The sequence below is a fragment of the Mus musculus genome, chromosome 5, assembly GCF_000001635.26.
Source record: "Mus musculus strain C57BL/6J chromosome 5, GRCm38.p6 C57BL/6J".
Classification (NCBI taxonomy): Eukaryota; Metazoa; Chordata; class Mammalia; order Rodentia; family Muridae; genus Mus; species Mus musculus.
The window spans coordinates 146,383,348-146,406,304 of record NC_000071.6 but is presented as its reverse complement, the minus strand read 5'-3'; the positions used below and the strand labels follow the sequence as shown (position 1 = coordinate 146,406,304).

Sequence of the window (22,957 nt, the reverse complement as noted above, 5' to 3'; positions counted from 1 at the left end):
CACATGATGCACATACATACCACATGCAAACAAAAATACCCACACATTTAAAATAAAAACAAACAAAACTGAAAAAAAAAAACTGAGTGAAAACAAGCCAATCATAAGACTAACAAAATGTAAAAAAACATTTCACTAAAGAATATATATATATATATATATATATATATATGTGGATGGCAAATGAACAGCTTTAATGACAGTGACCATGACTAGCCACAGGAAAGTGCAAAAACCAAAATGAGATTAACATTATACATACGATGGAACATTTGCAATAAAACATTGACAACAATACGTGCTGATGAGAATCCAAAAACAATGGACTACTCACTCTTCTGGCGTGAGTGGAAACAGCACAGTCAGCCTAGGAAATAATTCAGTCAGGTCACACAAAACCAAATATCTACTTACTGCTCACAGGCTTAGCGATCATGCCCAAGGGTGTTCATCCCAGGGAAACAAATATTTGTAATTACACAAAAACCTTATGTGAAGGTTGGTTTCAGCTTTACTGCTAATACCAAAAGGCTATTTGGATGAACAGTTAGACAGGCCATATAATGAAATACATACTAGCCAGCAATTATATATATATATATATATATATATATATATATATACACACACACAAAATGGATATAACCACCTCAAGAGACCTGAAGGGTGTTTTGTTTCATGTTAAAGAGAACATGAAACATATTTGAGACTGGAGAGATGGCTCAGCAGCTAATATATTATACAAATTATGAAGGATGTCATCCTTGGAGAGCCTTGGCAAAAACTAGATGGAAGAGTATAAATACGAGGAGGGGGCAATTTTCTGTGAGAATATAATTATTGTAAAATAAAAGTGTTGTTGTTGTTGTTGTTTAGAAGAAGGCAAAATAAGACATTTTCTGGTCAACCAAAACTGAGCAGACCCACAGTACAAATGAAAACCCTGGGCATCTGCCGAGGAAGGAAGCCACAGGCAAGTCAGGATCTCAGAGCACCGCGAGTTCCCGTCACCAGTTCAATGAACACTGCTAGACAGCTCCTCCCCAGGGGTCTCCATGGTAGCGGAATCTCGGATAGGGACAGTCAGTCAAGGCATCTGGGCCACGCTCTGCACGACCATCACCAAAGGCTCAGTGAAGGATTCATGGTGGGCTGGGCGTGCAGAATGGAATCTGAGATGAATGTCATCAATAGTGAACGACAGTGTCAGGTGCAGAACCATGAATGTATAAAGAAGACAGGCGAGGGAGGGGCAAAGGGCTCCAGACACCCAGGAGGGAAGAGAGCAACATGTGGTTGCTGAGATTTGAACTCAGGACCTTTGGAAGAGCAGTCAGTGCTCTTAACCTCTGAGCCATCTCTCCAGCCCATAGGACTCAGATTTCAATGCAGTCTCCCCTGGAATGTTCTTCCCTAACCCGCATCCCACTTCCTTCATGGCACTGCTTAAACACTACCTGCTCTGACACCCCCCCACCCCATCCCCACCCCACCCCGTCCCCACTTCCACACCCCCCACACACACACACACCGCAATGAAAACTGTCTCAGGAGAATGTCCCTCTTCCTCTGTTGCCACCTGTGAGCTTCCTCTCTGCAGTGCCTCCTCTGCCTGGTTCTCCCATGAGACTTCCCCCTCTGACTGCTGAGCAGGGTGGGATGGGGCGGGAACTTGTTAATATGTTGCTCAGTCACATGTCTCCAGTGCTCACTAACTAGTTGCTTAAAAATAAAAGTGGAAAACATATCTGGCATTTCATTCTATTTTCTAGGAACCTAGAGACCTGCCTTAAAAGAGCAAAACTAGCCCTCATCTCTGCAGGTTTGTCTCTGCAGATCCTACAGTGGCTGCTCAGACATATGCAGAGGGAAAGCCACACTCTACTGAGCATACACTGACAAGCATACACTGACAAGCCAGTCTAACGAATCATTAAGGTAATCCTCTTTATTCTTACCATTCAGCAACACCCCAAAGAGCAAGACATCTCACAAATGCATCTGCTGTAGATGCCACAGCAAGCCAGATCTTTCCACCATAGTAGGAGATTGTCCATACAAGTCACTTTCTGCAGCGCACAGTGGTCCCTTTCTTCTGAGTGCTATTTGTGGTGAAATTTGACACTTATCAATCAAGACATTTCCCAACAGAACACCAGGTCAGGGACCACCACGTGGTGGTTTAAATAAGAATGCCCCCCATCAGCTCCTGGTTCCCAGCTGGTGGTACTCTTTGGGGAGGTTTAAAAGAGTGGCCTTGCTGGAGGAAGTATGTCACTGAGCAGGAGAGGGGCTCTGGTTTGCCCTCCCTTGTTTCAAAGCTGGGAGTTGTCAATCCTGAGATTAACCATGATTAGCACTGAAGACCCCAGCAGAACAAATAAGCTATATCCATGCTGCTTTTCCAAACCTGAATCAGTATAGCTCACCCATCTAGTCACAAAGCAAAAAGAAACCAAGTAACCGTCTACCTAACAGGCTATGTCTGTTGTGCCCACAAGTCCGGCACTCCGTGGGGCGGGAGGAGCAGGAAGCTAGCAGTTTCAGGGCAACCTGGACTACAAGACACACTATCTAAACTAACGAACGAACAAACGAACGAAAGAAAGAAAGAAAGAAAGAAAGAGGAAAGAAAGAGAGAGAGAGAGAGAGAGAAAGAAAGAAAGAAAAAAAGAAAGAAAAGGGAAGAAAGAAAGAGAGAGAGAAAGAAAGAAAGAAAGAAAGAAAGAAAGAAAGAAAAGGGAAGAAAGGAAGAAAGAAGAAAAGAAAAGAGAAAAGAAAAGAGAAGAGAAAAAGTCAATACCTGTTGCACATGGTGGTATATACCTTTAATCCCAACATTCAAGAGGCAAACCTCTGTGGATTCCAGTCAGGACTTCTAAATGAGACCCTGTCTCAATAACTAATTAATTAAATTAAATATACACCAACTGATTATTTGGAAAATAGATATTCCAAATAATCCAAGATATTCCAAGAAATAGTCCAGCCTCATGCAATATAAGGAAATGGAAGCCAGAGGCACACAGTACAATACAATGGGCAAATTTGGCTTTATTTTGCTGTAACACATGCTCTGATCAATAAAAACATACAATAGCATCAAGAGCCCCTCCTTCAGCAGCTCACTCCTACTTAGGCAAATAAACACTTGAGGGGTCACTAAACTGACCTTGCCTTCAATTTTTCACACTTACTCTTCAGGGCTAGTTTTTGTTTTTATATACATATACATACATATATAGAAAGAGAGAGAGACAGAGAGAGACAGAGACAGAAAGAGAGTTGTGGCACATATATCAACATATTATATATTTTTTAAACTCCCTACACTCTAATAATAATCATGTATATCAATCCATCTGATTATCACATTTATTCTCATTTGTGAACACTACGTATAATTCTTCAATGGGTTGTCTAGTGTGAGCAAACAACCTTGAAATATTATTATGAATGGAAAATAAATTATGTTTAAACTTTAAGAAAAAAATTTTAAGTCCTGTGGCAATTTTAAGAAATCCTCAAAACAATTTTCTAAAAGAGACAAAAAAACAAAAAACAAACAAACAAAAAAAAAACCCGTCATTGTTTTAAAAGGTCATTTCAATTGACAGACGCAGCCATTCACCAGCAGCAGATGAAGGTCAATTTTCTCTCCTCATTTGCTCCATTGTTTTCAGATCTTTCACAGTATCCCATGAGGCCCTGATTTGATCTGCCCTTCAAGGTCTACAGTTTGGCTTTTGCAAACAACTACAGCCTTGATTGTCCTCAGTAAAGCAACCGTTCCGTCCGTTCGTTCGTTCGTTCGTTCGTTCAGTTGGCAGCTCTCAGGAGGAGGCAGGAGCTTATTCCAACCATGGATGCCAACTACTGCACAAAAAGGATCCAAGCCCTTCCGTCTACTGCAGATGCCCAGTCATGTTACATACTTCAGTTAGGAAGGCCTCCCTCACCCCAATTCTGAAGAACTCTGAAAATCTCGACAATATGTTTCCTCTCAAAACAACAACTGCTTTAGAGGAAAAGCTGGAAAGAGATGATCTTGCCAGAACCATTTCTGAAGCCTCTCCCTTGATAGAGAAGTCTCTTTCAGCACTACAAACACTTTCATTCGGTCTTTAATTGGATTGATGACATAATGTCCTTTTATTATTCACAGTTTTACAACAGGAAAGAGCCTAAGTTGTCGGCAATGTTGCAAGGAAGACTACCGCTGTAGTGCTCATGGTTTTTGAGAACTTTTACAATAACCATGGTGAAAATACAGACCAAAAAAAAAAAAAAAGCATGAATTTAAATAGGGTTTTTTGTTTGTTGTTTATTTACAGAGCCAATGTCACATTTAGGTTTAAAACCCAGTTTCCAGACCTAGAATCTAGACAGGGCCTAAGAATTTACAGCAAAGAGAATGTTTCTCTTAGTGTCTCTGACTAGATAGGATAACTTTAAGATCATTACAGAAAAACAAAAAAAAAAAAAAAATCTATAAGAGAATGGAGAAATTAAGTGGAAACTGAAGGGTCTTTGGAAGTCGGTTGGATGGTGTTTTGCTGGGGCAAACACGTGAAGGAACGTTTCCTTAAAGTGTACACAGGTGTGAAAGGCTAAGGGGACTTAGCTGAAGCAGACACAGGAGAGAGGATGCTCTGCTAAAGCGAGCATGTGGAAGGACACGTGATGGAGGATACTGTGATAACAACACACAGGTATTGGTCCACCTTACAGTGTGTAGTTGAGCTGCATTTGTCGGGACTCCATAGAGAAACGCTCCAAAAAACTTCTGGTGATGTGTTGCAGTTTCTTCTGTGGACTTGGACTGATTGGATGTGCATGCTAAGGTAAGGCACGTGGAGGACACGTGATGTTTGGAGGGTATAAATAGGACTCCACGGAGTGATGGAGACAGAGCCTGGTTTGCTGGTAACACATGTGGGAGAGACAGACCTGAAAACTTCTGCTGTCCCTCTGGGTCCCTCCTGCTGACTGGAGCCAAGGCTGAGGCCTGGCTGTCTCTGCTAGGTCCTATCACCACTGTTGCTAACCCGACTCTACTGAGCTGGACTGCTGGTGTATCCATGAGGTGTTTGTGAGTGGATCGAGCTGCCACTGCCTGCTAGCCTGTGAACTGAACTGCTGATTTCCAGACAACACAGACAGGAGTTGCTCCAAAGAACCTTTCTAAACAGATCCACTTCCCCCACCCCTTTCCTTCTCACTGCCTTTCGGTTTCACCATAGCTTTCTTTGCTCTGGCTAACACAGCGCCTTTCGTTGTCATGTTCTATGATGTCTTAATATATGACAGAAAATGTTTTCTGTTCTCTGTAACTTTAATCTTTGCAAATCCTATTTTTAATGATGGTTCTCAAATGCTTTAACCTCCCCTGTAGCCCACCACCCACCAGCAGTGGCAGCTCAACCTATCTGCAAATACTTCCTGAATATGCCAGCAGACTAGTTCAGTAGTGTCAGGATAGCAAACACAAATCAACAGCGATGGAATAACCCAGCAGAAACAGCCAGGCCTCCACCAGATTGACAGGAGTCAACAGGAGTGACCAGGACCAGCAGGGGCCAGGAGAAGTTCTCTTCCATGCCTTTCAAAGAAGTGAAGATGAGTGAAGATGTGAAACCAAGAGTTCCTTACAAAGCTAGCTATGCAAATAAACCTCTCACGATCTGTTATGTCCTATCTATATCCCTCCAAAAATCATGTGTCCTCCTAGGGTCTTACCTTACCATGTCTCTTGCCTCAGGACATGAGTCTGTTTTAACAAAACTCCATGGAAGTCTACATCAGCTGACATCACTCTGCCAATCAGCGAGAGTTCACAAAAGTGGCAAGAAACCGGCAAAACACCACCAAGAGGGGTTTGGTGTGTTTCCTCCGATAAAGTCACCATAAGCCAGGTTCAACAACACGATGTAAGGTGAACCAATACATACGGCTTTCATCACACGTCCTTTCGAGTGCTTGCTTTAGCGGAACACCCTTTCATCTGTGTCGCCCGCTTCAACAAAACATTTCCTCACGTGCCCACTTCAACAAAACATGCTTTCACCTATATCCACTTCAGGAAAATGCCCCGTCACAAACAACACATGCATGCAGTGCCCAGGGAGGCCAGATCCCCTGGGAATGAGTTTACAGACTGAGTTTTAGACTGCCATGAGGGCACTGGGAATGGAACCCACTGCTCTTAACCACTGAGCCCCCTCCAGCCCTGTTAATCTCCTCATTTTGATACTGTACAAATCCCAACAAATGTGACATTGGGCTGAGAGCACACAGAACTGTTTGGCACCCTTCTGGAAGTTGCTATGAGCCTATCAGTGTTTCAAAATAAAAAGTTATTTTTAAAATTAATTGTAATAATCTATGCCTGGTGATATGGGCCAGAAATGCTGGCTTGAGAGACTGAGAAAGGAGAGTCCCGAGTTCAAGGCCAGCCTGGGAAATTTAATGAGACCTTGAAATAAAAAGTTTAAAACAGGAGTTGAGGGGGCAGCAGAATGGCTTGGGAAAGTGTTTGGTGCATAAGCCTGTCAGCCTGAGTTCAATTCCTGGATCCAGGTCCCACAGTGAAAGGGGAAAACCAACTCCTTAAATTGTCCTCTGGCCTATCCACACACATACACACACGCACACGCACACGCACACGCACGCACACGCACACACACACGCACGCACGCGCACACACACACACACACACACACACACGATATGGTTAACATTAGCAGCACACAGCTCCACATGACTTGAAGCCAGAACAGTCAAGTTCCCAAACCTGTCTGCACACTGGAATCACCTTGTTATCCTCCCAAAACTTGAGAACCCATTCAGCACTCCAGAGTGCATCCCAATTCGAAGAGCCTAGATCCCTGAAGTTAGGGGTTTGGAGACTCCAAAGGTAGGTCATCCCACAGGAAGCAGTACCTTTTAAATTCATGTTTCAGGACCAACTTATGGTACTAAACCTCAACCGTGCAAATAACAGAAGTGCACTGGATAATGTTACGTCAGCGTGACATAGCTACAGTCATTTGAGATGACAGAACCTCAACTGAGAAAATGCCGTCATAAGATCAGGCTGTGGGCAAACCTACAGGCATGTTCTTAATTGATAATGTTGGGGGCTTCCTTGGCTACAGGGACCCTCTTGTATATAGTCCCCATTTTTGTCATATGCTAAATTTTAAGAAACAGTTGAATTACCAAAAATGGCTTCTGGTCCCAGGTGCCCCTTATGAACTTAGAGCACAATATCTTACCCTATGCTTTGTTGGTCAGCACCCAGTCAGGACTGAAACCCAGCAGCTGCTAAAGAGGCTCTGATTGGCTGATCTCAATCCAGGCCAAGTTATCAGGAAAGCCATCCGAAGTACTTGGCAGACAACAACCCACTAAAGGAGCCAGGTTGGAGAATGGCTGCAAACATACAAGGTCTGCATGTAGCCGGGTTGCTCCACCGTTGCCTCTACCCCTCCTAAGTTGTCAGGTTTTGCTTTAAAAGGTTGCTCTGTCCTGCCCCCAGCCCACCCTGGCTCACGCAGCTTAGATCCAGAACCCAGCCATCTCACTGATACATCAGCTTTCTGAATAAAGAAACTTTTGTTGGCTTGAACTTGGTTTTCATCATGGATTATTCCCAAGTTCTCAGACCCAACAGTGATTTCGGGAGGGCCCAGTCCATTGTGGGTGGTGCCTCCCCTGGGCTGGTGGCCCTGGGTTCTTTAAGAAAGCAGGCCAACCAAGCTATGCGGAACAAACCATTAAGCAGCACCACTCCATGGCCTCTGCATCAGCTCCTGCCTCCAGGTTCCTGTCCTGTTTGAGTTCCTGTCCTGACTTCCTTCGATGATGAACAGTGCTGTGGAAGTGTAAGCCACACAAACCCTTTCCTCTCCAACTTGCTTTCTGGTCATGGTGCAATGGAAACCCTGACTAACACAGAGAGAGGAGGGAGGGAAAACAGAATGCTTTGAATCAATAAATTAAGTAAATAAAAATTATAGTAAACCAAATATTAACTTCGAGGCCCGCAGGCATCAAAGAGAGTCAAATGACAATTTAATGAATAATCATTATTTAATAATAATCATTGAGGAGATATTTTTAGGAAAGAAAGAAGGAAAGAAGGGAGTTCTGTTTAAATGAGATAATGAGCTGTGACGAGTCCGAGAGCAAAAGCTAAGGCACGGGCAAAGAGTCAAATGTTAGGTGTGACTGGAAATACCGTACTTTCAAGATACACATATGTAAAGCTTAGAAGTAAAAAGTTCAAAACATCAAAATCTTTATGATACTTGAATGCAACTTTCTGAAAACGAAGGACATGAAACGACTGTTTAAAGAGCCAAACGGGAACGCTAAGAGCAAACAACTTCAAAATGTACCCTGGTAAGCTATCAAATCCAAATCTAGTAAGCTACACTTGCAGAAAACAGGAAACGTCCTCAGGGCCCACGGAGAGAGAGACGAAAGGGTGGAGAATGAAGGAAGGCTGGAGTCAGCCTTAACAAAGCAACTCGGAAGTAGAAAATCATTTTTCAAAACAAATTTAAGAAAAATAAACAAAACTAAAGATAGCCAGCTGAGCTCCCTTCAAGTACCACGGCTGTTTAAATATAGACACGTACATGTGAACAAGCAGGGACTTGCTTACACACTACCCCTCCTGGGGTCCAAACCATGCTTCAAAGCCCAGGTTCATCACTTGGACCACAGACACAAGCAATTATTTCAATAATATGTTCTCAGTTATCCCCAAATGGTACACAACTAATACCATCCTAGATACGCCAGCAAGAAGTGGCTCCTTATGTTCGACAGACGCATCAGAGCCGGAAGGCTTCTAGCTGAGGAGTTGCCAGAGCAACCAGACTGAAAGAACAAAGGAGTCAGCGTTTTGTGTACAGAGTTGAAGAATGAAAAAAAATATTGGGGTCCTGGATAGAAAAACAACAGGAAGCTGAAGAGATGGCTCAGTAGTTAAAGGTACTGGCTGCTCTTCCAGAGAACCTAGGCTGGGTTCCCAGCACCCACATAGCAGCCCATAACTCTCCATATTCCAGCACCAGGGGACCCGATGCCCTTTTATGGCCTCTACTGGTACTGAATGCAGGTAATGCACATATATATGTGCATGCAAACACCCATTACACACACACACTCACACACACACACACACACACACACACACTCACACACACAGACAACATACACACACACTCATACACACACACTCAAACATACTCACTCACACACACACTCACAGATACATATATGCCACAGGTAAACCTCCTATGCCCTAACTATGGAGAACACAACCAAGATATTGAGAGGAAAGTGGTGTCAAGAGAGGAGAACACAGTAAGGTCACTGTTACCATGCAGGTAATAGGTAAAAACAAGGGGATGCTATTCTAAATGGGCAGGTTAAAATGAGCAGGGCGCTAAGGTGCTTCTGGGGTTTTAATTTCAAAGGTAATCATTACAACAATATCAAAAGACTTCGATCAATGAAACAAGCCTAACAATGAATGACTGTGTAAATAAAGTGAAATAAAATATACACATAATTATAACAGTGACAGAATTGATAACAAACACAGTTAACAGCAATTAATGTAAATGATCCTAACTAGCCTATTGAATGAAAAGTTATTTTCAAATTATTTAGCGCAAAGCTTAATTATTTTGACTATAGGAGTCATGTTTAAGATGCAGAATAATTAGTGCATTGATAGGAAATTCAAATGCATACTCAAAAAAAAAGGTTAAAGAGTGGGCAAAAATTTATTAGGCAAATGGAAATATGTTTTAATAACATCAGATAAAATAAAAATCAAGACAAATAGATACTAACTACTTACAGACTGAAAGGCATGCTTCCAATGAATGACAAGTTCATTCATACCTATAAACCAAGTAATGTGTAAAAAAGAAAATATGACAAACAGCAACACCACCACAGCAAGGGCTCATACCAGGAGTGTAACAATGTTTCACTACTGTCAACTGTAGCAAGATAATTGCCAAACTAGTAAGTCAAATAAGAAGAACTATGTGGTTACCTCCAGAGAAGAAGCTTTTGATAGAATTCAACACCCCCCACCCCAATCACAACAAAAGTAAAATTTCTTGAGGAGGCTGGAGAGATTAGCTCAGCAGTTAAGAGTGTATACTGCTCTTCCGGGGACCTGTGTTCCATTCCCAGCACTCACATTGGGTAGCTCATTCATACCCCCCTATAACTCCCACACCAGAGGATTTGGTGCCCTCTTCTGGCCTCCACAGGAACCTGCATCCATATGTACATACCCACCCCACCCACCCACATAGTTTTAAATAAATTGAAATTAAGTCTTTTGAGTAAATATAAATAGATGGATTCCTTCTTGATGTGACTTTAGTCAAACATGAGACCAAATGAAAGGAAGCACACATGCTCGCTCACACAAGAGTATGCTCAATAGCTAACACTTAATGCCCTAAATGAGTGCTCAGAGCACTAAGCATTTTCTGGGGTTTCCTCTTTCCTAATGTAGGTGTTTATGGCTAAGAATGTTCCTCTGGGTACAGTTTTAGCTGCACTCCAATTCCTTACATATAGTATTTTTATATTAAATCTAATCAAACTATTTCTAAAACTTGGTAATTCCTATCATAATATTTTCTCTGACCATGGGTTACTTAGGGAATAATTTTCTGGATACAGTTGGCTACTGATTTTTGTTTAATTTAAAGAACAGCCTTCTGTTTTATTTGAATCTCCCAGCATCTGTTGAGATTTTCTGTTGTCCCAACGAGCTGGGAGCTTGTGTGACTGTTCCTGTGTATTCACAGCCAATCCGAGCAACATCTGGACGTGTCAGAGAAATATATTAATTGTGGCATTCAAACTCTTACTAAACGTAATTCCAGCCATTGTAGAGAATGTATTTATTAAAAAAAAAAAATCCTACAATCTGTGGGTTTAGTTTCTTCATTTCATTTTAAACCTAAACTATAAAAACTTTTTTTAAAAAAAATGTTTCTAATGATATAGATACCCTGATACAGGAAAATAGAAAGTAAAAAATCTCTTCCACAATTATTTTGAAATTCACATTTTTTTCCAACTAATCATTATCCAAATGGCTTAATGTCACCTACCTGGGAAAAGAAATAATTTCTTTAGGCATCTTCCCAAGTTTAATTGGGTCATATCCATAACTCCAGGGAGCATGGCAATTTGTTTAATTACACAGAGGTGCATTTTGCAACTAATTCATACTGCTGGGAACATATGAAAATAGCAGTTCTCCACAATATGCTCTCAACAAATTACTGAATTTTTATAGCTCTGGGATACTGTTTTTCCCAAGTCAAAATTATCTTGGCCCCCGTTCTTTGCAGGGAAAGCAAATGTCACTCCCTGGTTCAGGATCCAGGGCATCGTCATCCTACTGGGCTGAGACAGGGCTCAGACTCGCTCCCGCACATGGTCCCAACAGCCACCACTGACACAGACACTGATCTAAAAACCAAACCACCTGTGGTCTGGCAGAACCTCTCAAAAGCCAGCCTGTTTTCACAGTCGGGAGAAACACTTGTACACAACCAGTCCTTCTAAGAACTGCAGGCTGTGGGTACAGAAGTATCCTTGACTGGCACCCTCTACGGCCATTTTGCTTCTCCACCTAGGGCAGCACGTTGCTATCACACCATCAGATCAAGGAAAGTCATCCAGACAGCCGCAGCACCTAGTGATTCCTGGCATGCAAGCACCTGCCTCTATTCTCCCCCTACAATCTGTCCCCTGAATTGCAGGAGTCTATCACAAAGGACACCAATTCCTTCCCTGCTCAAAACCTTGTTAAAACAAACAAACAAAAACAAAAACCTCCCACTTCCGCTCACTGGGTCCTGGACCACCCTCCCTGCAGTTGCAATTAATTCACACCATTGGGCACACTTACCTCCAGGCATCTCCGGAACAGTTCTAGTCCACATTTATCTTAGCTCTTTCCCTTAAGTGGTTGGCTGGCTCTCCCTACTTCCCTTTCATTCACCCCTTGGCCTCACAGAGGACTACCACTGCATGAAAACCAGGAGCCACGGGCTGGAGAGATGGCTCAGTGGTTAAGAGCACCGACTGCTCTTCTGAAGGTCCAGAGTTCAAATCCCAGCAGTCACATGGTGGCTCACAACCATCCGTAATGAGATCTGATGCCCTTTTCTCACTTTCTTCTCACTGCATCCCTACTATCCAAAATCTACAGGTTGCCTACTATCTCCCTCCCCAGTGAGAGAGCGCAGATTCCTAAGAATGGTACAGAGCTAGTCCTCTGAAATTGGGGGTCACGGTACAAGCGGTTTGGCTGTAAAGCACCAGACAGTGAACATTCCACTTTGCCACCACTGATTTCTACCTAGCTGTCCTAAGGCAGCCCCACGCCACGCTGACACGAACAGATAATGTCTGTCCGCGCACCAACACCACACCTTCTTAGCAGTTCGGGTTTGGCGCCCAGGATGCAGCTCGCCAACTCTCCTGATTTGCTTTTTGTTGCTGTAATGAAACATTCCAACCAAAAGCAACGTGGAGAGGAAGTGGTTTCTTTTAATCCCCTTACACTCTCTACCACAGCCCACCATGGAGGAAGTCAGGGTAGAAACCTGGAGGCAGGAACTGAGGCAGGAGCCTTAGAGGAACACTGCTTACTGGCTTGCTCCCATGGCTTGCTCAGCCTGCTTTCCTGTAGCGCCCAGGACCACCCGCTCAGGGGTGGCCCCTCCCATAGTAGACTGGGCCTCCCGTGTCAGTCATTCATCAAGAAAATGCCCCACAACCTAGAAGAGGTGAGTTTTCAGTTGGCATTCCCTCTTTCCACATAACTTTAGCTTTTGTCAAGTTGATATAAAACAACCAAAAAATAATAATGGATACTCCAACCTCTGCTGTAATACACAGTGAAAGGCACGCTCAGAATGAATGACACATCGCTCCTTGGTCTCTAAAGCTGCCTTTAATGAACGGCTCGAAGTCATGTGCCCCTGCCCTGAAGCTGAGAAACAGTAACGCAAGTCCTATAAACTTCTTGCACACATACTTGAGGCAGCTTGAAGGGTATGCAATGTGAAATCAAGGATTTTTTTTTAAGGAAACTGGTATGATCTTTACAAACAATGCAAGCTACAGCATAAAGCTGAGCTTGTCTCCTTCACTAAAGTCACCAGGATGCAAACTGCCACTCTCAGTCAGCCCCTGGCAACAGCTGGTGATGCTGCCTCCTCGCTGGGGGTTCCTAGCTATACTGCATCTTCTCGCCTGCTGCAGGCTGAATGAAGCCGCATGCCAGCACGGCCAGCAATGTCAATGTGAGAGGTGCTATGTGCTATGCTCTTAAAGCTCTCTGTAGGCTCTCACTTTCCCCAGCCACCAGCTAAACCACCCAGGATCCTGGTTCCTGGGGAGAGCTGGATGTAAGGTGTAAAGAGGCCGACTACCAGGGTATCCACACAGAAGTCCACTAGAGATGCCAGCAGTGCCGGCCACACAAGCCTCCACACACAGATTTCTCCCACCAAGTCACTGATATCCTGCAGTTACTGAAGCTGTTAGCTCTACCATCTAAAATACTGACCATGGAGACTTAACGGTACCAGAGGGACAGGTCTTAGTGCTTCACTCTCAGTCCCCAAAGAGTAATGATTCTCAGAGTTCACATTTTAGCTCTTTATTGTTATGGGTACTTCCTATTAGCTAACTCAGCTCTTCATTTAAAGGAAGACAAGCGAGAAGCCTCCACCGGTTGCAGCCGATAAAACCAAAAGCATCTCAGACAACCCACTTAAACACAACTTGTAACTTACACTTGCCTGCAAGCAGACCTAAGTTCCCTGTCCAAAGAGAGAGCACATTCTGAGTATATTAAAACAGAGTAAGACGGTTTGTCTGAATGAAGTCTGACAACGATCGTTAGACACCAAAGAGCCAAAGAGTAAAACCATAAACTTATGAATGCCTACTGGAGGAACAAAGTTAGCAATAAATAGACAGAGTGTGGCAGCCACCTGGCTGTCCTTAACACATACTGCCTGTCCTAAAGGGAGGTTTCTGCTGCTGGGACAAATGCACGACCAAAAGCAACTTGGTGAGGAACAAGTTCATTTGACTTACAAGTTACCGTCTATCTTTGAGGGAGGCAGGAACTAAAGCAAAAACCAAATTAGAACGCTACGCTGCTCTCAGGTTTGCTCCCAGACTCGTGTTCAGCTACCTTTCTTACACAGTTGAGGCCCTCCTGTCAAAGGATGGCACCGCCCACAGTGGGCTGGGCCCTCCTATGTCAATTAGTAATCAAAAAAAAAAAAAAAAAAAATGGCCCCAATCTGATGATTCCTCGGCTGAGGTTTTCCCTGCTGGGTTGTGTGAAGTTGAGAGCTGAAGCTAACTATGACAATGTGTGAGCCCTATCCAATCCTTCCACGTTTTATTCTTGCCTCATAGGGCATGGAAAGCTTTCATTGTTCATTGTGTGTATGTGTTTGCTTTGTTTTGAGGAATTATCAAAAGAACTGGACATGTCAAAATTGGACATGTTTTTATTAAGCTTATATAAGACGCAGACGGCAGAGAAGTCATAAAAATTTTAAGTACAGCTCAAGTATAGATTTATCATTATCACTGACACACCTTGAAATTGCTATAAACGGCAATTTCAACTTTGAAACAAAAGTAGTATTTTAGTAATCAGAATACTTCAAAGAATGGTTCAACTGGAGTGAAGTCCAGAGAAACGATGTTGCACTGTATAATTAACACCAGATGCCCAGCGATAGGGAACTGGGGGCTGGGGGTGGGGGGAGCTGCCACCTCTAGTTGGTGGTGCTATTGAGGCAGAAAGGTAGGGCCAAGAGTGAAGTCCCTGCCTCACACAAAGACTGCAAAATTAACATTCAAGAAAAATGCGCTGGCAAAGAATTAGATAGACACTTGACCCAGCAATGCCAGGAACAGGCTCTGCATGCATGACATGGGCTCCACAAAGCAGCCATAAAGCCACCAAGTGCGACAGCACCACCTGCATCCTACTGCCTCCTTTCCTAAGACGTCTCTAGCTTTATTACTATCAGACACACACCTCTGCCCGGTTCCCTTCCCTGTTCAGAGACACAAAACTTGGAAACCCCAGCAGCCATGTCCAGACCTCCACGGCCGTGGGGAACTCAGGGTCCCTTATGCAGTGTCTCAGTGTCAGAGATGAGAGAATTTAACAACAACACAGGAGGAGGCTGGAAGTCAGTCTTATGAGAACTGGGTTAGAGAGAGTGCCAGGTTTGTTGTTGATGTTGTTTTGGATTTTTTGTTCGTTTGTTGTTTGTATTTTTTTTTAAATAAAGGTCAGAGAAGCAGAAGGAAACGGTATATAAAGAGGGGGAAAAAGAAACATTGTGAGTTCTAGTTCAGAAAAACAGGAGGGCTTAGCAGTGGGGATCTTTAAACAACTGCAGTAGGAAAGGGCTTCTGGGTATAAAAGTCGGCACTGCAGGGGCAGTAGGTAAAGGCCTTAGTTGTACTACCAAGCCTGACAAACTGCTTTCAATCCCAGGACCCACACGGTGGAAAGAACTCCTGTAAGTTGTCCTCTGATCTACACACACATGCACAGACACACAGAGAGTGACAGAGAGTAAATATAATAATGAAAACATCTTAAGGGCATCTCTTATTAAAGGGATAGTTAATTAACAAGTCTTTTAGGTATAACAGACAACTTGCCTGAGAGCTTTTTCTGTCCAAGTGGTCTCATATCTCATATATAATCTCTCTATTCTCATTCTCATTCTCTCTCTCTCTCTCTCTCTCTCTCTCTCTCTCTCTCTCTCTCTCTCTCTGTCTCTCTCTCTCTCTGAGACACGGTTTCTTTGTATAGCTGGGGCTGTTCCAGAACTCACTCTGTAGACCAGGTTTGCCTCAAACTCCGAGATCTGCCTGCCTCTCCCTCCTGAGTGCTGGAATTAAAGGTATGCACCACCCCTGAGCAACTCATTTATATTAACTCGTAAGGTAGGATGTGTCTTTGTAATCTCTTCTTTGGGACAATTGAGACTATTATAAATCTCCATCACGTACAGGGCCAGAGCCAGAGCTACAACTCAGAGCCTGCTCTTTTGACTAAAACTCATGTAACAGCAGATTTCAAACAACTAAAAAATAAATAAATGAGAAATACAATCTATAAATAGTCATGATTTATCAGTTTCTCCTAGTGGGCTGAACACTGCTGTCCTAGTTTGCTTTCCATTGCTGTGACAAGCACCATCAGCCAAAGCAACTCGGGGAGAAGGGAGTTTGTTTGCCTTATGAACCTGATCACAGCCTATTGTGGCGGGAAGTCAGGGCAGGAACCTGAGGCATGCACACAGGCAGAGACCACAGAGGAACACTGCTCACTGGCTTGCTCCCCATGGCTTGCTATCTTGTTTTCTTATAGAACCCAGGACCACAAGCCCATGGGTAAAGCACCCACAGTGGGTTTGGTCCTCCCCCATCAATCATTTATCAAGAAAAAATGTCCCAGAGACACTCCCATAGGCCAATCTGATGGAGGTAATTCTCCAACTAAGGTTCTCTTTTCCCAAGTGACACCTGGGTCAAGCTGGCATACACTAACCAGAGTAACGTCTAATTTAAAGACCAAAACTCTGGGCTAACAAGAAAGCTTGGGGGATGAAAGGTCTTCCCATCTGACTCCATACTGGAGGAAAGGACAGACTTCTGACATTTGACCTCTGACCACACACACACATGCACACACCAAGTCACACACATACACACAAACAGACCCACAGAAACAGCCAACCACACACATAACAAAATAAAACATTCAAAAATCAAAACTGTGTAAGCTCTGACATATGACAGAAAATTCCCCACCATGAAACTTAGTTTCATGCAAAAAAATTATTATAAGCATTATGTAAGATTAACCTGAGGCAATGCATATGATATTTATGCAACATTCATGGATTCTGGGTTGGTACTTGGGTCCCATGCCCATGGTAGCCCATGCTTCCAGCATCCAAAGCACCTCTGATCCTGAGCACTCCAGACAAGGTTAATCTATAGATGCTTGATCGAGCACTCCAGACAAGGTTAATCTATAGATGCTTGATCTAAATAAGCCATCAGGTAATGACGACGGTACCTAAAACACGGGTTCAAACAGGCAAGGACTGACTGCTGCTATAGATGAGATTCAAACACTCCAAAGTCTAGTGTTAAAGTTTTGATGCCAGAGAGGTGTGACAGGGAGGAAAAGATGAAGAGGTTGGGGCCTGGTGGAAAATTTCTCCAAACATTGGAGGTGTGGTATGGTAGGACCCTGGTCTCTTCTTCCTACACTTTCTCTGGCCTTGAAGCAACAGGTCACTCCTATCATGATGTGACAACTTTGGCAGAGGGCAAAAGGCAGGGGGGAGGAGAGAGACACTGGTCACAGACTGAAAACAGTGAATCAAAATAAAATAAGCTTTTTTTCACTTTATAAGCTGCTTAGCTCAGGCATTTTTACAGTAACAAATTAAAAATGATTAGCACACTGAAAAGGGAGGAAAAACAAAATTAAATGGTAAATATATATATATATGTATATATATACACACACACATACATATTTGCTCACATATATATTTATATTTAAATATGTAATATGACAGAAGAGACTTTAGACCAATTTCAACATCACTTCTCTACTGGGCTGGTGGTAGAGGGGACCCTAAGAACACACCCCAAGAAAAACTTCAAAGAAGTATAAAATGGGTCACTAGGCCTGGTGATGTAGGCCTATAATCCCAGCCATTGAAGAGACGAGAGGATCCTAGGTTTTACTTGAGCAGCCTGGTTAGGTTAAGAAGACTCAGTGGTGGAAGGCATACCTAGCACAGACAGGGCCCTAGATTTAATTGTTTGTACCACCCAGTAAAGGTAAGGCACAAAGCTGAAAACTGATCCGAGAACAGAAGCCCAACCTGAAAGATGAGAATGTACCCTGGGATATTTGGAGCATCTAAAATTAAAATTAAATGAAAATTCAATAAAATAAAAATATTAAATAAGATTAATAGTAAAATAATTTAAAAGAATCCCCAGTAGACTAAAAAGATAGAAAGAAAGAAAGAAAGAAAGAAAGAAAGAAAGAAAGAAAGAAAGAAAGAAAAGGGAAGGGAAGGGAAGGGAAGGGAAGGGAAGGGAAGGGAAGGGAAGGGAAGGGAAGGGAAGGAAAGAAGAGAAAAGAGGCTACCCTCCAAGAGTGTGTGCGCAGGTCAGGTCCAGAGAAAATGATGGAGTGATTGAAATGTGAGCAAAGCGGCATTCTGTCTAGGGACATCTCCAACCAAGGAAGATGGGCTCTGACTCAAACAGAGCTAGCCTTGAGAGAGCACAAAGACATAACTCAGAGAGGAGCCCAGAGACAGACTAGCCCAACCTGGAACCCATCCTGATAAGGACTACCCTGTCCTAAAAACTCCATGTCTTGAAAAAGGAAGAAAAACAATTCTCTTGTATCAGAGCACCCATCTGGAGTTTTAGGGCACTGCCCTTCCCAGCTCTTCATCCAGTTCTCCCTCCGCTGAGACTAGAACCAGCTGACACTTTTCATTCACTGACTCTGGGGGCTTCTCTCATCTCAGAACAGCCCCTTAGTTCTAGTTGGTGGTCCTCCTCTGAAGTCTTATGGTCCCTGCAGGATAGAAACTGTAACCAATATGTACACAGTAAGCTCACTGGCAGGCAAGAGAGATCTGCCCTGCTTGCCAGCATATTCTGACCATGTATGACAAACTCTAAAGTATCCTTGAAGGTTAAAGAGAAGAAAATGAACACAATTAGGTCATTTATGAAGGTTGCCTATCAGAATCCTGACCACACCCCAATGTCTGTGAGCATAGATTATGGAAGTCTTAAAGTCTCCTATCTCTCACTTCTGCCATCCCAGTGCATAGGTAGTGTTTTGTACGGAGTAGGAACTTACCTAGTACTTTTTAAACAAGAAAAAGCCACTTTAAAAGAAAATCTGGGGGCTGGAGAGATGGCTCAGTGGATAAGAGCACTTGCTGCTCTTCCTGAGTGTCAGGTTCAGTTCCCAGCACCCACTTGTGGGCTCAAAACCATCTGTAACTCCAGTCCCAGAGGATCTGGTGCCCTCTTCTGGCCTCCATGGGCACTGTATGCATGTGGTGCTGGAGCTGACGACCACCAGCGAGTTTAGTGGGATGAAGCTTGAGACCTGAGAAAGTCATAGATCAACAGAGGACCCACATGCACACATAGACACACACATGTGCCCTGGACACACAAAAACTGAATTTGAAGAAGCGCTTAAAATAAGTTAATTAACTTTTTAAAAACTGAGAAGGTGAGCAATTTGAAGCCTGCACAGCAATTTAGAGACAGTCCCAAGGGAAAACCACAACCTACATTCTTCAAAGGAAATTTCTGGAATCAGAAAGCCAGTAGAACACAGTACAGACAAGTTTTTTTTTTTTCATATTTCATGAAGTTTTCATCCAAGCATCTTAATAGCCAAAAAAAATAAATAAATAATTAAAAAAAATGCTTGTGGCTTGTCAACATAGAAGTGTCTGTGAAAACTCTAAAATATGTCTACACAGACACACTGATGATGGATAGGGGTGGGAGGTCAACTGGCACAATCACCTAGCAAAGTGTGTTCCAGCTTTATTTTCAATTTTTGAAATTACTAGCATCCATCAATGGCAATAAGACTATAAAATATAAGCAAACAGATCCAGCAATGCAAGAAAGCAGTGTCACTGTGCAGATGTAACATTTACAGGCAGATCTAGAGCAAGGTTCTGTTTGGTATACGGGTCCAAGCGGTAAGTCGCCTTTGCAATCCAGTGAGCTTTGAACATCTAAAACAGCACAACTTTCTTAAAATCAACTCAGCGGAGCTTTTAAATTCAGGAAACTGAGCGCTACAAGACAGCTATCCGAACCCTGGGAGAAGGAAGCAGAGAAGACATGATCTTTAACTGCCTTTGGGAAAGGTCAAACCAGCTCGCTCCGGTTTAACCTCTCAAGCAGATGAAAGGACGGACTGAAAAGAGCCACTGCCTGCATTGTCTCGCTGCTTGAATAGGAAAGTTTGGTAAAGCATACACAAAAACAGTCCGTGCCCAGGAGAATTTGCCCTAGACGAGACAGCGAAACAAGTCAAGTACTCTGAACTCGGTTTGCTGTAGAGTCGCAGGTATTTTCGCAGTTTTAGACAAGCCAAACTTTCAAAATGGAAAACATTTCAAATAGTCGGCCTCCCTCCCTTACAAAAACGTGCGTTCAGAATCTTAAAAGTCAAAATGTCATACCCCATTAGGCATTTGAATTTAAGAGCTTCGATGCGAAATAAAAAGGACCCTTTCTAACCTTCGGCTTTTGAAAACTCAAAAAAAAAAAAAATTACTGCTAGGAGATAATCACCATATCAAAACCAGTCCCTAAATGATTTTTAAAAATTCCTATTCCTCTAAACATCAGCCAAGAAGATGACCGGCTACCTTTAACCCCAGGCCTATCCCATAGTTTCTCAATAATTAAGAACTCTGCTCTCCACTGCAGAGAGGCCAAACCAAGAGGGAAAACCGGCATTTGCTGGGAAGTACCAAAGCCAGAGGGGGGAAAGATGAGCTGTCCGGGAGGCTGCGCCATGGACCAGGCCGGGAGCAGCCGGAGCCTCGGTGCACGCGGCCCGCAGGACCCCAGCGCAGGCCAGGCCGCACGCGGGACGGGAGCAATCGGGATGAAGGATGCGCAAGGAGGATGCGGCGCCACCTGCGGCCGGGAGGGACCAGGGCAGGTCGGCAGCCCGAGCGCGGCACCCCCGGAATCCCGCCCCGCGTCCCCCGGAGGTCGGCCCGGAGCCTGGGAAGGACCACAGCCGCACTCACCGCGCCGCGCTCCCGGCTTCATCGTCCTGCCGCCCGCACCGCAGCGCGCAGCGGCGACAGACGCGGCCCCCGGCCCGGCACCGCGCGGCCACGCCCCCTTCACGGCCAGGGGGCTGGATTGGCGAGCTCTGCGGCCAATGGAGAGCCAACGGGAGAGGGCAGCGTAGGCGCTGCGGGGGCGGGGCGTTGCGGAGAAGGCGGCGCATCCTCAGGCCTCCTCCTCCAAGGTGGGTAACCAAGGGGCCTGGGTACCTCCTCTATCTGCAGACCCCTCGGATCCCCACCTGTAGCTTACCCTTCACCTGGATCTTGAGGCCCCTGGTAACACAGGGCTGTCTACCTACCTGTATGTCCTCGGACACGGTGCAGGGCTGGGGATTCACCCAAGCCTGATAGGATTATAGCCCTGTCATCAGTTGGCATTAACCCCTGGAGGTTCAAAAACCCTCCATCTTTTTCATGTTCAGATTCCTCTTCCCTTGGTCTTCACCGTCTCCAAATCCTATTCTCCCCACCTACGAGACACACAGCCTATTAAATAGGGTAGTCTTGAACCACCAACTTATCCTGGTCTCCGGTAGTGCGGGATAACTGAGGCAAAAATAAACAAGACCAGGAGAAAGTGGGGGTTGCGGGGGGGGGGGGGGAGAAGATAGCGTGTTCTCCTAAGTTCCAAAGGAAATGAGCTTTACTGCATCAAAACACGAATGTTACACATGTCCTCTGTCTTTATTTACAAATCGAATCACAAAATAGAAAGCTATATTTAAAAAGCTCAAGAAAACTGATTCGGGTGGTCTTTAAGACGTGATAAACAAGCCAGTAGTAAATGCCTAACAGTTGGTAGACATTTTAGCAGAGTTCACACTGACACAAAGATAGCAGAAAAAAACACGCACCGTTCACAAAATCTGCACTGCTTTCAAGGGATTTTTAGAGCTCTATCCTCGCTTTCCATATCATAGCAATTTGGAATATACAGGTAAACAAGACGTCAGCTCTCCAGTATTATAAACACTGACACGGGGATATATTTATGCCCAGCCCAAAGACAACTTGACATTCAAATTACAACTGCCTCTCCTCCTTTTCGTCTGCTCTTACCCAGGGAAGCAGCTACCATACGTATTTACGTACATTCAGGTCATTGATGGAGGACACAAAAATCTGAAGATACAGGAGTATCCAGACTGCCTTTCTTGTGGTTGCTAGTCACATTTACTGAGTCCTCTCACTTCAGTCCCCCTTGCCTTACCTGAGCTGCCTCTAGACTTACTTAACTCTGAACATGCCGTGACCCTTAATGGTGCGGCTCTGGAGTGTTGACACTTGCTGCATCGGGTCACTTCCTTTTAGATCCCAGTTCCCTGACAAACTCAGTTTATTCTCTGCTTATGTCCAGTGAGATACCTTGTACTGTGTCAAACAGAGTATGTAGTACATATAACTTACTGTTGGTGTCTTTGTTAGGGTGTCATCGCTGTGAAGAGACGCCACGACCAAGGCAACTCTTATAAAAGCAAATGTTTAACTGGGGCTGGATGGCTGTGTCAGAGGTCTAGTCCGTTATCATCATGGCAGGAAGCATGGCAGCATCCCGGCAGACGTGGTGCTAGAAAGGAAGCTGAGAGTTCTACATCTTGATCTGAAGGCAGCCAGGATGAGACTCTGTCTTCTGCAGGCAGCCAGGAGGAGCTCTCTTCAGCCCTGGGTGGAGCTTAAGCATAGGACCTCAAACCCACCCCCACAGCGAGGAGATGCACCTCCTCTAACAAGGCCACACCTCCTAACAGTGCCATTTCCCATGGCCAAGCATATTCAAACCACCACAGTTAGCATTGTGTCCTCAACACACTGGAATTGCTTCAGATGCACTACATATCTACACAAAAAGTCTGGAGCAAACACACGGGCTTCCGCAACAACATCACCATGTTGTCACATGTCGCAGACTTTTTAGAGTCACGGTAATATATCCCTTATCATGTGAC

General features: G+C 44.1%; 1 protein-coding gene across 4 annotated transcripts in view; it reads right to left on the bottom strand.

The window, feature by feature from the left end:
- Positions 1-21,299, bottom strand: part of Wasf3 (WAS protein family, member 3) — an 88,610-nt gene extending 67,311 nt beyond the window's left edge. Inside the window, exon 1 of one of the 4 annotated variants that reach the window (XR_003955640.1) lies at positions 20,967-21,064. The gene's annotated coding sequence lies outside the window, so the exon portion shown is untranslated. Of the gene's footprint in view, positions 1-20,681 lie in introns of all 4 variants that reach the window. The other 3 variants (NM_145155.3, XM_006504834.3, XM_006504833.4) reach the window with 3 other exon arrangements.
- Between the last annotated feature and the right edge of the window lie 1,658 nt (positions 21,300-22,957).